Source organism: Chiloscyllium plagiosum, unplaced genomic scaffold, assembly GCF_037043375.1.
Source record: "Chiloscyllium plagiosum isolate Xiang-an unplaced genomic scaffold, Cpla_swu_hap1 HiC_scaffold_39, whole genome shotgun sequence".
Classification (NCBI taxonomy): Eukaryota; Metazoa; Chordata; class Chondrichthyes; order Orectolobiformes; family Hemiscylliidae; genus Chiloscyllium; species Chiloscyllium plagiosum.
In genome coordinates, this window is record NW_028270177.1 from 61,456,172 (window position 1) to 61,472,472 (window position 16,301).

General features: G+C 46.2%; 3 non-coding genes across 3 annotated transcripts; all 3 read left to right on the plus strand.

Moving 5' to 3' along the window:
* trnal-aag (transfer RNA leucine (anticodon AAG)) lies at positions 1-82 on the plus strand. The gene has a single exon. It is a non-coding gene; the product is annotated as a tRNA-Leu (tRNA).
* Positions 83-2,957: 2,875 nt separating this feature from the next.
* On the plus strand, positions 2,958-3,039 carry trnal-aag (transfer RNA leucine (anticodon AAG)). The gene has a single exon. It is a non-coding gene; the product is annotated as a tRNA-Leu (tRNA).
* Positions 3,040-11,828: 8,789 nt separating this feature from the next.
* On the plus strand, positions 11,829-11,910 carry trnal-aag (transfer RNA leucine (anticodon AAG)). Its single transcript has one exon. It is a non-coding gene; the product is annotated as a tRNA-Leu (tRNA).
* Positions 11,911-16,301: the final 4,391 nt, after the last annotated feature.

Consider the following 16,301-nt stretch of genomic DNA (forward strand, 5'->3'; position numbering starts at 1 on the left):
GGTAGTGTGGCCGAGCGGTTTAAGGCGCTGGATTAAGGCTCCAGTCTCGACAGAGGCGTGGGTTCGAATCCCACCGCTGCCATTTCTGCTGATCAACTCCAACGACGCCGCTTGTTCCAATGCGGTTTCGACCCCTGCTGCATTTCTGTTTGAAACAGAAGAAAAATGAGTTTGCTTCCCGTGGAATTAACTGTGGTGTGGTAAAGTGCCGAATTTTCCGAAGTGTCTGTGCTGTCATGATCGTGTTCGCCTCCCGCGCGGAAAATCGCAAGCAGCTCTGCTGTTGCTTTACGTTCCACGCAAGTTGAATTTTTACAGGAACCGAATGGAGACTGTTATTTCATCGCTGTTGTGAAACAAAGTCATACGGTGACTCGACTCGTCGTTATTTGGTTTTCGGGCCAATGAGAAAATCGTTCCAATGAATTTCGATGTCATTTGTTATTGAATTTCTCCCATTTACTTCATCTCCGTCCTGGAGACATCGGAAGGGAAAGGTAATCTAATCGAGACTGTGATTGGTGAATTCACTTTTTATGGACCACTCTTGTTATGTTCTTTCTTTCTCTCTTTTCAGCATTGTCTCGGAAGTGGTGGTGCACTCAGTCTCCAGTATGTTTGAAAGAGAAGTTTGGAATTGCCCTGTTGTTAGTTGTGAGATTCCTTTATGGCTCATGCCCCCGGATTGTCTCACATTTAGCATTCATGCTCGCTGTGTCTGAAAATGCATTTGGTTTGCCAGTTTTGTTTGTGTTCCGCGTTAAATGCTTCCTGTTTTGCGATTCGCTCAATACATTACGAATTAACAGGGTTTCTGAGGTAACTTACAGCTGCAAAAGTCCTCAACTGAGAATCTGGGAAAATTTCACTGAGTATGGTCAGTCGGAGCAAAAGTAAGGAAGTCGTTCGTTTCTGCAGTGTTTCACAATACGACCTTTCCCGTGAGCAGTCGAACAGACTAAATGGTTGTGCCACAGACTGCGACGGCAAGCTCCGCTAAAAAGTAATCCTTTAAAGCCGGTGTAAGCAACACAACGTTATTGGGGTACACCGCGTGGAAACAGATACTTCGGTGTATCTCGTCCATGCTCACCACATCGCCAAAATTAAACAAGTCCCATGAAACAACGAGCTATTGGAAACAGAAAGGTGAAAGGTAAAATGGCTTCAACTGTCAGTGCTGGATGCCACTGAGCCGCAGCACGGCTGGCTGAGGCTAGTTTCTGTAGTGTAGTGGTCATCACGCTCGCCTTGCACGCGAAAGGTGCCCATTTCGAAAGTGCGCAGAAACTGCTTTGTTCTTCAACTGCGGCCTTTTACATGGTCAAGAACGGAGTTTTCTTGCTTGCTTTCCCATCTGCAAACCTGCCTTCGAATTTGCTTGAACAAATGTGCTCTCGTAGTGAAATGTAATGCAAATCCATTTAATTACTGTGCAAAGCATTGTAAAGTTTTTCTCCAACCTGGTTCTGTTCATATGCCATTCCGTTTGAGAGTGTAGTTACCGCCTTCTGATCCTTTCACGAAGAGCAGTTCCGCATTTGCATTCCTTGCGCAGGCGGCCCGGTTCAAAGACAGGGAAGAAGCTGATGCGCCGGTGTCACAGCGCACCACGGATACCTGAACTAGTCTGTCTGTCAAATGTACCCCAAAGCCGTCTCTGAAAGACCTCATTTGGAAGCTGTCTGTCGTTATTCAACGTGCGAGAGTTGGCACCAGAGGTCCTGAACCATGTTTTGGAGCAGTTCGCACGTTAGTGGCTCATTCAATCAGCAACAGCAACGAAAGAAATTACACTCTCAGAGGAACCTCTGGACCTGTGCTTTCATAGCGTCGCTAGTTTTAAGTGCGCCCCGAGATCTAAGCTACGTCGGAACTGAAACGGAGGAATCGACAGAGAGGCTACAGAATGACACCGCATCCATTTGGTTTTCTTTAAATCACTGACGAGCAGGAAAATGTAAACTGGGAGGGCGAGTGGGGAAGTGAGGCAGTTGCAGCTCTGGTGAAATTCCTTCTTTGTGATTCACTCAGCAACCAGAGACGTGAAGGTGACTCAGGCGTGAGAGCTCTTCACATCGAAAACAAAAAAGCACTCAAGGGCAGTTAGCACCTCTTCCGGAGCGGGGTGTGTGTGAGCTAATTACCTTATGACTTCTGTTACGATGTTCAGAAAGTGCCTTTTAGATTGATGTGAACAGAGACTGCATTTCTAATAAGCACCGTGGAGTTTAGCAAAATTTATTGAGTCGCTTCTCCTCGAATCCCACACAGGTTTCCTACTCAGTTGGTATCCATGTGGCTCATGTCCAGGAATTAACATCTCTGCAGCAAATTGCACGGTTAAGGTAAATGGCAAGGAAAGTGGCATCTCGAACTGGCTCCGAGGTCAGAGCATCCTCACAATGTGTTCTGTCGTTCTCGGAATGTAATGCTACCTCCGGTTTTAGGGTGGAGAACATTCTTTGGGACTCTTATTTTGCAAAACAGACACAGTGACTGTAACTATGCTGCACAGTATGATGTGGAACACGGCCTGCTCAGCTTTGTGCATTTTCCCTGTAGTCCGGTGTGTTTCGTGTTCGGTGTAAACGTGAAAGGTGTCCTGTTTCGAGCAATGGGTGAAATCATTTAGCAAAGCAAGAATCGAAATTGCAGTAATGTCAAGCAGCTCATGGTAATTTGACCAATATCATAACCGATCATATGTTCTCACGCACTCACAGATACATTTGTAGCTGAAAAGAGTCTGAGAAGATAGACTCAGCATACCATTGATTTTTGTCTGGATTGATGGGCTATCATTATCTGCTGCGAAATTGATATTGTAGACGGGCACATCCCAGCAGCTGTGCGAGTCGGAGAGGGGAAATGGAACCCTTTTCACGCGACTTTGCATGTGTTGTTATGCAGGAGCACAATTGGAAGTGCAAGAAAATGAGCGGCTGCGGGCGGCTGGTAGTGTGGCCGAGCGGTTTAAGGCGCTGGATTAAGGCTCCAGTCTCGACAGAGGCGTGGGTTCGAATCCCACCGCTGCCATTTCTGCTGATCAACTCCAACGACGCCGCTTGTTCCAATGCGGTTTCGACCCCTGCTGCATTTCTGTTTGAAACAGAAGAAAAATGAGTTTGCTTCCCGTGGAATTAACTGTGGTGTGGTAAAGTGCCGAATTTTCCGAAGTGTCTGTGCTGTCATGATCGTGTTCGCCTCCCGCGCGGAAAATCGCAAGCAGCTCTGCTGTTGCTTTACGTTCCACGCAAGTTGAATTTTTACAGGAACCGAATGGAGACTGTTATTTCATCGCTGTTGTGAAACAAAGTCATACGGTGACTCGACTCGTCGTTATTTGGTTTTCGGGCCAATGAGAAAATCGTTCCAATGAATTTCGATGTCATTTGTTATTGAATTTCTCCCATTTACTTCATCTCCGTCCTGGAGACATCGGAAGGGAAAGGTAATCTAATCGAGACTGTGATTGGTGAATTCACTTTTTATGGACCACTCTTGTTATGTTCTTTCTTTCTCTCTTTTCAGCATTGTCTCGGAAGTGGTGGTGCACTCAGTCTCCAGTATGTTTGAAAGAGAAGTTTGGAATTGCCCTGTTGTTAGTTGTGAGATTCCTTTATGGCTCATGCCCCCGGATTGTCTCACATTTAGCATTCATGCTCGCTGTGTCTGAAAATGCATTTGGTTTGCCAGTTTTGTTTGTGTTCCGCGTTAAATGCTTCCTGTTTTGCGATTCGCTCAATACATTACGAATTAACAGGGTTTCTGAGGTAACTTACAGCTGCAAAAGTCCTCAACTGAGAATCTGGGAAAATTTCACTGAGTATGGTCAGTCGGAGCAAAAGTAAGGAAGTCGTTCGTTTCTGCAGTGTTTCACAATACGACCTTTCCCGTGAGCAGTCGAACAGACTAAATGGTTGTGCCACAGACTGCGACGGCAAGCTCCGCTAAAAAGTAATCCTTTAAAGCCGGTGTAAGCAACACAACGTTATTGGGGTACACCGCGTGGAAACAGATACTTCGGTGTATCTCGTCCATGCTCACCACATCGCCAAAATTAAACAAGTCCCATGAAACAACGAGCTATTGGAAACAGAAAGGTGAAAGGTAAAATGGCTTCAACTGTCAGTGCTGGATGCCACTGAGCCGCAGCACGGCTGGCTGAGGCTAGTTTCTGTAGTGTAGTGGTCATCACGCTCGCCTTGCACGCGAAAGGTGCCCATTTCGAAAGTGCGCAGAAACTGCTTTGTTCTTCAACTGCGGCCTTTTACATGGTCAAGAACGGAGTTTTCTTGCTTGCTTTCCCATCTGCAAACCTGCCTTCGAATTTGCTTGAACAAATGTGCTCTCGTAGTGAAATGTAATGCAAATCCATTTAATTACTGTGCAAAGCATTGTAAAGTTTTTCTCCAACCTGGTTCTGTTCATATGCCATTCCGTTTGAGAGTGTAGTTACCGCCTTCTGATCCTTTCACGAAGAGCAGTTCCGCATTTGCATTCCTTGCGCAGGCGGCCCGGTTCAAAGACAGGGAAGAAGCTGATGCGCCGGTGTCACAGCGCACCACGGATACCTGAACTAGTCTGTCTGTCAAATGTACCCCAAAGCCGTCTCTGAAAGACCTCATTTGGAAGCTGTCTGTCGTTATTCAACGTGCGAGAGTTGGCACCAGAGGTCCTGAACCATGTTTTGGAGCAGTTCGCACGTTAGTGGCTCATTCAATCAGCAACAGCAACGAAAGAAATTACACTCTCAGAGGAACCTCTGGACCTGTGCTTTCATAGCGTCGCTAGTTTTAAGTGCGCCCCGAGATCTAAGCTACGTCGGAACTGAAACGGAGGAATCGACAGAGAGGCTACAGAATGACACCGCATCCATTTGGTTTTCTTTAAATCACTGACGAGCAGGAAAATGTAAACTGGGAGGGCGAGTGGGGAAGTGAGGCAGTTGCAGCTCTGGTGAAATTCCTTCTTTGTGATTCACTCAGCAACCAGAGACGTGAAGGTGACTCAGGCGTGAGAGCTCTTCACATCGAAAACAAAAAAGCACTCAAGGGCAGTTAGCACCTCTTCCGGAGCGGGGTGTGTGTGAGCTAATTACCTTATGACTTCTGTTACGATGTTCAGAAAGTGCCTTTTAGATTGATGTGAACAGAGACTGCATTTCTAATAAGCACCGTGGAGTTTAGCAAAATTTATTGAGTCGCTTCTCCTCGAATCCCACACAGGTTTCCTACTCAGTTGGTATCCATGTGGCTCATGTCCAGGAATTAACATCTCTGCAGCAAATTGCACGGTTAAGGTAAATGGCAAGGAAAGTGGCATCTCGAACTGGCTCCGAGGTCAGAGCATCCTCACAATGTGTTCTGTCGTTCTCGGAATGTAATGCTACCTCCGGTTTTAGGGTGGAGAACATTCTTTGGGACTCTTATTTTGCAAAACAGACACAGTGACTGTAACTATGCTGCACAGTATGATGTGGAACACGGCCTGCTCAGCTTTGTGCATTTTCCCTGTAGTCCGGTGTGTTTCGTGTTCGGTGTAAACGTGAAAGGTGTCCTGTTTCGAGCAATGGGTGAAATCATTTAGCAAAGCAAGAATCGAAATTGCAGTAATGTCAAGCAGCTCATGGTAATTTGACCAATATCATAACCGATCATATGTTCTCACGCACTCACAGATACATTTGTAGCTGAAAAGAGTCTGAGAAGATAGACTCAGCATACCATTGATTTTTGTCTGGATTGATGGGCTATCATTATCTGCTGCGAAATTGATATTGTAGACGGGCACATCCCAGCAGCTGTGCGAGTCGGAGAGGGGAAATGGAACCCTTTTCACGTGACTTTGCATGTGTTGTTATGCAGGAGCACAATTGGAAGTGCAAGAAAATGAGCGACCGCGGGCGGCTGGTAGTGTGGCCGAGCGGTTTAAGGCGCTGGATTAAGGCTCCAGTCTCGACAGAGGCGTGGGTTCGAATCCCACGGCTGCCATTTCTGCTGATCAACTCCAACGACGCCGCTTGTTCCAATGCGGTTTCGACCCCTGCTGCATTTCTGTTTGAAACACAAGAAAAATGAGTTTGCTTCCCGTGGAATTAACTGTGGTGTGGTAAAGTGCCGAATTTTCCGAAGTGTCTGTGCTGTCATGATCGTGTTCGCCTCCCGCGCGGAAAATCGCAAGCAGCTCTGCTGTTGCTTTACGTTCCACGCAAGTTGAATTTTTACAGGAACCGAATGGAGACTGTTATTTCATCGCTGTTGTGAAACAAAGTCATACGGTGACTCGACTCGTCGTTATTTGGTTTTCGGGCCAATGAGAAAATCGTTCCAATGAATTTCGATGTCATTTGTTATTGAATTTCTCCCATTTACTTCATCTCCGTCCTGGAGACATCGGAAGGGAAAGGTAATCTAATCGAGACTGTGATTGGTGAATTCACTTTTTATGGACCACTCTTGTTATGTTCTTTCTTTCTCTCTTTTCAGCATTGTCTCGGAAGTGGTGGTGCACTCAGTCTCCAGTATGTTTGAAAGAGAAGTTTGGAATTGCCCTGTTGTTAGTTGTGAGATTCCTTTATGGCTCATGCCCCCGGATTGTCTCACATTTAGCATTCATGCTCGCTGTGTCTGAAAATGCATTTGGTTTGCCAGTTTTGTTTGTGTTCCGCGTTAAATGCTTCCTGTTTTGCGATTCGCTCAATACATTACGAATTAACAGGGTTTCTGAGGTAACTTACAGCTGCAAAAGTCCTCAACTGAGAATCTGGGAAAATTTCACTGAGTATGGTCAGTCGGAGCAAAAGTAAGGAAGTCGTTCGTTTCTGCAGTGTTTCACAATACGACCTTTCCCGTGAGCAGTCGAACAGACTAAATGGTTGTGCCACAGACTGCGACGGCAAGCTCCGCTAAAAAGTAATCCTTTAAAGCCGGTGTAAGCAACACAACGTTATTGGGGTACACCGCGTGGAAACAGATACTTCGGTGTATCTCGTCCATGCTCACCACATCGCCAAAATTAAACAAGTCCCATGAAACAACGAGCTATTGGAAACAGAAAGGTGAAAGGTAAAATGGCTTCAACTGTCAGTGCTGGATGCCACTGAGCCGCAGCACGGCTGGCTGAGGCTAGTTTCTGTAGTGTAGTGGTCATCACGCTCGCCTTGCACGCGAAAGGTGCCCATTTCGAAAGTGCGCAGAAACTGCTTTGTTCTTCAACTGCGGCCTTTTACATGGTCAAGAACGGAGTTTTCTTGCTTGCTTTCCCATCTGCAAACCTGCCTTCGAATTTGCTTGAACAAATGTGCTCTCGTAGTGAAATGTAATGCAAATCCATTTAATTACTGTGCAAAGCATTGTAAAGTTTTTCTCCAACCTGGTTCTGTTCATATGCCATTCCGTTTGAGAGTGTAGTTACCGCCTTCTGATCCTTTCACGAAGAGCAGTTCCGCATTTGCATTCCTTGCGCAGGCGGCCCGGTTCAAAGACAGGGAAGAAGCTGATGCGCCGGTGTCACAGCGCACCACGGATACCTGAACTAGTCTGTCTGTCAAATGTACCCCAAAGCCGTCTCTGAAAGACCTCATTTGGAAGCTGTCTGTCGTTATTCAACGTGCGAGAGTTGGCACCAGAGGTCCTGAACCATGTTTTGGAGCAGTTCGCACGTTAGTGGCTCATTCAATCAGCAACAGCAACGAAAGAAATTACACTCTCAGAGGAACCTCTGGACCTGTGCTTTCATAGCGTCGCTAGTTTTAAGTGCGCCCCGAGATCTAAGCTACGTCGGAACTGAAACGGAGGAATCGACAGAGAGGCTACAGAATGACACCGCATCCATTTGGTTTTCTTTAAATCACTGACGAGCAGGAAAATGTAAACTGGGAGGGCGAGTGGGGAAGTGAGGCAGTTGCAGCTCTGGTGAAATTCCTTCTTTGTGATTCACTCAGCAACCAGAGACGTGAAGGTGACTCAGGCGTGAGAGCTCTTCACATCGAAAACAAAAAAGCACTCAAGGGCAGTTAGCACCTCTTCCGGAGCGGGGTGTGTGTGAGCTAATTACCTTATGACTTCTGTTACGATGTTCAGAAAGTGCCTTTTAGATTGATGTGAACAGAGACTGCATTTCTAATAAGCACCGTGGAGTTTAGCAAAATTTATTGAGTCGCTTCTCCTCGAATCCCACACAGGTTTCCTACTCAGTTGGTATCCATGTGGCTCATGTCCAGGAATTAACATCTCTGCAGCAAATTGCACGGTTAAGGTAAATGGCAAGGAAAGTGGCATCTCGAACTGGCTCCGAGGTCAGAGCATCCTCACAATGTGTTCTGTCGTTCTCGGAATGTAATGCTACCTCCGGTTTTAGGGTGGAGAACATTCTTTGGGACTCTTATTTTGCAAAACAGACACAGTGACTGTAACTATGCTGCACAGTATGATGTGGAACACGGCCTGCTCAGCTTTGTGCATTTTCCCTGTAGTCCGGTGTGTTTCGTGTTCGGTGTAAACGTGAAAGGTGTCCTGTTTCGAGCAATGGGTGAAATCATTTAGCAAAGCAAGAATCGAAATTGCAGTAATGTCAAGCAGCTCATGGTAATTTGACCAATATCATAACCGATCATATGTTCTCACGCACTCACAGATACATTTGTAGCTGAAAAGAGTCTGAGAAGATAGACTCAGCATACCATTGATTTTTGTCTGGATTGATGGGCTATCATTATCTGCTGCGAAATTGATATTGTAGACGGGCACATCCCAGCAGCTGTGGGAGTCGGAGAGGGGAAATGGAACCCTTTTCACGTGACTTTGCATGTGTTGTTATGCAGGAGCACAATTGGAAGTGCAAGAAAATGAGCGACCGCGGGCGGCTGGTAGTGTGGCCGAGCGGTTTAAGGCGCTGGATTAAGGCTCCAGTCTCGACAGAGGCGTGGGTTCGAATCCCACGGCTGCCATTTCTGCTGATCAACTCCAACGACGCCGCTTGTTCCAATGCGGTTTCGACCCCTGCTGCATTTCTGTTTGAAACAGAAGAAAAATGAGTTTGCTTCCCGTGGAATTAACTGTGGTGTGGTAAAGTGCCGAATTTTCCGAAGTGTCTGTGCTGTCATGATCGTGTTCGCCTCCCGCGTGGAAAATCGCAAGCAGCTCTGCTGTTGCTTTACGTTCCACGCAAGTTGAATTTTTACTGGAACCGAATGGAGACTGTTATTTCATCGCTGTTGTGAAACAAAGTCATACGGTGACTCGACTCGTCGTTATTTGGTTTTCGGGCCAATGAGAAAATCGTTCCAATGAATTTCGATGTCATTTGTTATTGAATTTCTCCCATTTACTTCATCTCCGTCCTGGAGACATCGGAAGGGAAAGGTAATCTAATCGAGACTGTGATTGGTGAATTCACTTTTTATGGACCACTCTTGTTATGTTCTTTCTTTCTCTCTTTTCAGCATTGTCTCGGAAGTGGTGGTGCACTCAGTCTCCAGTATGTTTGAAAGAGAAGTTTGGAATTGCCCTGTTGTTAGTTGTGAGATTCCTTTATGGCTCATGCCCCCGGATTGTCTCACATTTAGCATTCATGCTCGCTGTGTCTGAAAATGCATTTGGTTTGCCAGTTTTGTTTGTGTTCCGCGTTAAATGCTTCCTGTTTTGCGATTCGCTCAATACATTACGAATTAACAGGGTTTCTGAGGTAACTTACAGCTGCAAAAGTCCTCAACTGAGAATCTGGGAAAATTTCACTGAGTATGGTCAGTCGGAGCAAAAGTAAGGAAGTCGTTCGTTTCTGCAGTGTTTCACAATACGACCTTTCCCGTGAGCAGTCGAACAGACTAAATGGTTGTGCCACAGACTGCGACGGCAAGCTCCGCTAAAAAGTAATCCTTTAAAGCCGGTGTAAGCAACACAACGTTATTGGGGTACACCGCGTGGAAACAGATACTTCGGTGCATCTCGTCCATGCTCACCACATCGCCAAAATTAAACAAGTCCCATGAAACAACGAGCTATTGGAAACAGAAAGGTGAAAGGTAAAATGGCTTCAACTGTCAGTGCTGGATGCCACTGAGCCGCAGCACGGCTGGCTGAGGCTAGTTTCTGTAGTGTAGTGGTCATCACGCTCGCCTTGCACGCGAAAGGTGCCCATTTCGAAAGTGCGCAGAAACTGCTTTGTTCTTCAACTGCGGCCTTTTACATGGTCAAGAACGGAGTTTTCTTGCTTGCTTTCCCATCTGCAAACCTGCCTTCGAATTTGCTTGAACAAATGTGCTCTCGTAGTGAAATGTAATGCAAATCCATTTAATTACTGTGCAAAGCATTGTAAAGTTTTTCTCCAACCTGGTTCTGTTCATATGCCATTCCGTTTGAGAGTGTAGTTACCGCCTTCTGATCCTTTCACGAAGAGCAGTTCCGCATTTGCATTCCTTGCGCAGGGGGCCCGGTTCAAAGACAGGGAAGAAGCTGATGCGCTGGTGTCACAGCGCACCACGGATTCCTGAACTAGTCTGTCTGTCAAATGTACCCCAAAGCCGTCTCTGAAAGACCTCATTTGGAAGCTGTCTGTCGTTATTCAACGTGCGAGAGTTGGCACCAGAGGTCCTGAAGCATGTTTTGGAGCAGTTCGCACGTTAGTGGCTCATTCAATCAGCAACAGCAACGAAAGAAATTACACTCTCAGAGGAACCTCTGGACCTGTGCTTTCATAGCGTCGCTAGTTTTAAGTGCGCCCCGAGATCTAAGCCACGTCGGAACTGAAACGGAGGAATCGACAGAGAGGCTACAGAATGACATCGCATCCATTTGGTTTTCTTTAAATCACTGACGAGCAGGAAAATGTAAACTGGGAGGGCGAGTGGGGAAGTGAGGCAGTTGCAGCTCTGGTGAAATTCCTTCTTTGTGATTCACTCAGCAACCAGAGACGTGAAGGTGACTCAGGCGTGAGAGCTCTTCACATCGAGAACAAAAAAGCACTCAAGGGCAGTTAGCACCTCTTCCGGAGCGGGGTGTGTGTGAGCTAATTACCTTATGACTTCTGTTACGATGTTCAGAAAGTGCCTTTTAGATTGATGTGAACAGAGACTGCATTTCTAATAAGCACCGTGGAGTTTAGCAAAATTTATTGAGTCGCTTCTCCTCGAATCCCACACAGGTTTCCTACTCAGTTGGTATCCATGTGGCTCATGTCCAGGAATTAACATCTCTGCAGCAAATTGCACGGTTAAGGTAAAAGGCAAGGAAAGTGGCATCTCGAACTGGCTCCGAGGTCAGAGCATCCTCACAATGTGTTCTGTCGTTCTCGGAATGTAATGCTACCTCCGGTTTTAGGGTGGAGAACATTCTTTGGGACTCTTATTTTGCAAAACAGACACAGTGACTGTAACTATGCTGCACAGTATGATGTGGAACACGGCCTGCTCAGCTTTGTGCATTTTCCCTGTAGTCCGGTGTGTTTCGTGTTCGGTGTAAACGTGAAAGGTGTCCTGTTTCGAGCAATGGGTGAAATCATTTAGCAAAGCAAGAATCGAAATTGCAGTAATGTCAAGCAGCTCATGGTAATTTGACCAATATCATAACCGATCATATGTTCTCACGCACTCACAGATACATTTGTAGCTGAAAAGAGTCTGAGAAGATAGACTCAGCATACCATTGATTTTTGTCTGGATTGATGGGCTATCATTATCTGCTGCAAAATTGATATTGTAGACGGGCACATCCCAGCAGCTGTGCGAGTCGGAGAGGGGAAATGGAACCCTTTTCACGTGACTTTGCATGTGTTGTTATGCAGGAGCACAATTGGAAGTGCAAGAAAATGAGCGACCGCGGGCGGCTGGTAGTGTGGCCGAGCGGTTTAAGGCGCTGGATTAAGGCTCCAGTCTCGACAGAGGCGTGGGTTCGAATCCCACCGCTGCCATTTCTGCTGATCAACTCCAACGACGCCGCTTGTTCCAATGCGGTTTCGACCCCTGCTGCATTTCTGTTTGAAACAGAAGAAAAATGAGTTTGCTTCCCGTGGAATTAACTGTGGTGTGGTAAAGTGCCGAATTTTCCGAAGTGTCTGTGCTGTCATGATCGTGTTCGCCTCCCGCGCGGAAAATCGCAAGCAGCTCTGCTGTTGCTTTACGTTCCACGCAAGTTGAATTTTTACAGGAACCGAATGGAGACTGTTATTTCATCGCTGTTGTGAAACAAAGTCATACGGTGACTCGACTCGTCGTTATTTGGTTTTCGGGCCAATGAGAAAATCGTTCCAATGAATTTCGATGTCATTTGTTATTGAATTTCTCCCATTTACTTCATCTCCGTCCTGGAGACATCGGAAGGGAAAGGTAATCTAATCGAGACTGTGATTGGTGAATTCACTTTTTATGGACCACTCTTGTTATGTTCTTTCTTTCTCTCTTTTCAGCATTGTCTCGGAAGTGGTGGTGCACTCAGTCTCCAGTATGTTTGAAAGAGAAGTTTGGAATTGCCCTGTTGTTAGTTGTGAGATTCCTTTATGGCTCATGCCCCCGGATTGTCTCACATTTAGCATTCATGCTCGCTGTGTCTGAAAATGCATTTGGTTTGCCAGTTTTGTTTGTGTTCCGCGTTAAATGCTTCCTGTTTTGCGATTCGCTCAATACATTACGAATTAACAGGGTTTCTGAGGTAACTTACAGCTGCAAAAGTCCTCAACTGAGAATCTGGGAAAATTTCACTGAGTATGGTCAGTCGGAGCAAAAGTAAGGAAGTCGTTCGTTTCTGCAGTGTTTCACAATACGACCTTTCCCGTGAGCAGTCGAACAGACTAAATGGTTGTGCCACAGACTGCGACGGCAAGCTCCGCTAAAAAGTAATCCTTTAAAGCCGGTGTAAGCAACACAACGTTATTGGGGTACACCGCGTGGAAACAGATACTTCGGTGTATCTCGTCCATGCTCACCACATCGCCAAAATTAAACAAGTCCCATGAAACAACGAGCTATTGGAAACAGAAAGGTGAAAGGTAAAATGGCTTCAACTGTCAGTGCTGGATGCCACTGAGCCGCAGCACGGCTGGCTGAGGCTAGTTTCTGTAGTGTAGTGGTCATCACGCTCGCCTTGCACGCGAAAGGTGCCCATTTCGAAAGTGCGCAGAAACTGCTTTGTTCTTCAACTGCGGCCTTTTACATGGTCAAGAACGGAGTTTTCTTGCTTGCTTTCCCATCTGCAAACCTGCCTTCGAATTTGCTTGAACAAATGTGCTCTCGTAGTGAAATGTAATGCAAATCCATTTAATTACTGTGCAAAGCATTGTAAAGTTTTTCTCCAACCTGGTTCTGTTCATATGCCATTCCGTTTGAGAGTGTAGTTACCGCCTTCTGATCCTTTCACGAAGAGCAGTTCCGCATTTGCATTCCTTGCGCAGGCGGCCCGGTTCAAAGACAGGGAAGAAGCTGATGCGCCGGTGTCACAGCGCACCACGGATACCTGAACTAGTCTGTCTGTCAAATGTACCCCAAAGCCGTCTCTGAAAGACCTCATTTGGAAGCTGTCTGTCGTTATTCAACGTGCGAGAGTTGGCACCAGAGGTCCTGAACCATGTTTTGGAGCAGTTCGCACGTTAGTGGCTCATTCAATCAGCAACAGCAACGAAAGAAATTACACTCTCAGAGGAACCTCTGGACCTGTGCTTTCATAGCGTCGCTAGTTTTAAGTGCGCCCCGAGATCTAAGCTACGTCGGAACTGAAACGGAGGAATCGACAGAGAGGCTACAGAATGACACCGCATCCATTTGGTTTTCTTTAAATCACTGACGAGCAGGAAAATGTAAACTGGGAGGGCGAGTGGGGAAGTGAGGCAGTTGCAGCTCTGGTGAAATTCCTTCTTTGTGATTCACTCAGCAACCAGAGACGTGAAGGTGAGTCAGGCGTGAGAGCTCTTCACATCGAAAACAAAAAAGCACTCAAGGGCAGTTAGCACCTCTTCCGGAGCGGGGTGTGTGTGAGCTAATTACCTTATGACTTCTGTTACGATGTTCAGAAAGTGCCTTTTAGATTGATGTGAACAGAGACTGCATTTCTAATAAGCACCGTGGAGTTTAGCAAAATTTATTGAGTCGCTTCTCCTCGAATCCCACACAGGTTTCCTACTCAGTTGGTATCCATGTGGCTCATGTCCAGGAATTAACATCTCTGCAGCAAATTGCACGGTTAAGGTAAATGGCAAGGAAAGTGGCATCTCGAACTGGCTCCGAGGTCAGAGCATCCTCACAATGTGTTCTGTCGTTCTCGGAATGTAATGCTACCTCCGGTTTTAGGGTGGAGAACATTCTTTGGGACTCTTATTTTGCAAAACAGACACAGTGACTGTAACTATGCTGCACAGTATGATGTGGAACACGGCCTGCTCAGCTTTGTGCATTTTCCCTGTAGTCCGGTGTGTTTCGTGTTCGGTGTAAACGTGAAAGGTGTCCTGTTTCGAGCAATGGGTGAAATCATTTAGCAAAGCAAGAATCGAAATTGCAGTAATGTCAAGCAGCTCATGGTAATTTGACCAATATCATAACCGATCATATGTTCTCACGCACTCACAGATACATTTGTAGCTGAAAAGAGTCTGAGAAGATAGACTCAGCATACCATTGATTTTTGTCTGGATTGATGGGCTATCATTATCTGCTGCGAAATTGATATTGTAGACGGGCACATCCCAGCAGCTGTGCGAGTCGGAGAGGGGAAATGGAACCCTTTTCACGTGACTTTGCATGTGTTGTTATGCAGGAGCACAATTGGAAGTGCAAGAAAATGAGCGACCGCGGGCGGCTGGTAGTGTGGCCGAGCGGTTTAAGGCGCTGGATTAAGGCTCCAGTCTCGACAGAGGCGTGGGTTCGAATCCCACGGCTGCCATTTCTGCTGATCAACTCCAACGACGCCGCTTGTTCCAATGCGGTTTCGACCCCTGCTGCATTTCTGTTTGAAACAGAAGAAAAATGAGTTTGCTTCCCGTGGAATTAACTGTGGTGTGGTAAAGTGCCGAATTTTCCGAAGTGTCTGTGCTGTCATGATCGTGTTCGCCTCCCGCGCGGAAAATCGCAAGCAGCTCTGCTGTTGCTTTACGTTCCACGCAAGTTGAATTTTTACAGGAACCGAATGGAGACTGTTATTTCATCGCTGTTGTGAAACAAAGTCATACGGTGACTCGACTCGTCGTTATTTGGTTTTCGGGCCAATGAGAAAATCGTTCCAATGAATTTCGATGTCATTTGTTATTGAATTTCTCCCATTTACTTCATCTCCGTCCTGGAGACATCGGAAGGGAAAGGTAATCTAATCGAGACTGTGATTGGTGAATTCACTTTTTATGGACCACTCTTGTTATGTTCTTTCTTTCTCTCTTTTCAGCATTGTCTCGGAAGTGGTGGTGCACTCAGTCTCCAGTATGTTTGAAAGAGAAGTTTGGAATTGCCCTGTTGTTAGTTGTGAGATTCCTTTATGGCTCATGCCCCCGGATTGTCTCACATTTAGCATTCATGCTCGCTGTGTCTGAAAATGCATTTGGTTTGCCAGTTTTGTTTGTGTTCCGCGTTAAATGCTTCCTGTTTTGCGATTCGCTCAATACATTACGAATTAACAGGGTTTCTGAGGTAACTTACAGCTGCAAAAGTCCTCAACTGAGAATCTGGGAAAATTTCACTGAGTATGGTCAGTCGGAGCAAAAGTAAGGAAGTCGTTCGTTTCTGCAGTGTTTCACAATACGACCTTTCCCGTGAGCAGTCGAACAGACTAAATGGTTGTGCCACAGACTGCGACGGCAAGCTCCGCTAAAAAGTAATCCTTTAAAGCCGGTGTAAGCAACACAACGTTATTGGGGTACACCGCGTGGAAACAGATACTTCGGTGTATCTCGTCCATGCTCACCACATCGCCAAAATTAAACAAGTCCCATGAAACAACGAGCTATTGGAAACAGAAAGGTGAAAGGTAAAATGGCTTCAACTGTCAGTGCTGGATGCCACTGAGCCGCAGCACGGCTGGCTGAGGCTAGTTTCTGTAGTGTAGTGGTCATCACGCTCGCCTTGCACGCGAAAGGTGCCCATTTCGAAAGTGCGCAGAAACTGCTTTGTTCTTCAACTGCGGCCTTTTACATGGTCAAGAACGGAGTTTTCTTGCTTGCTTTCCCATCTGCAAACCTGCCTTCGAATTTGCTTGAACAAATGTGCTCTCGTAGTGAAATGTAATGCAAATCCATTTAATTACTGTGCAAAGCATTGTAAAGTTTTTCTCCAACCTGGTTCTGTTCATATGCCATTCCGTTTGAGAGTGTAGTTACCGCCTTCTGAT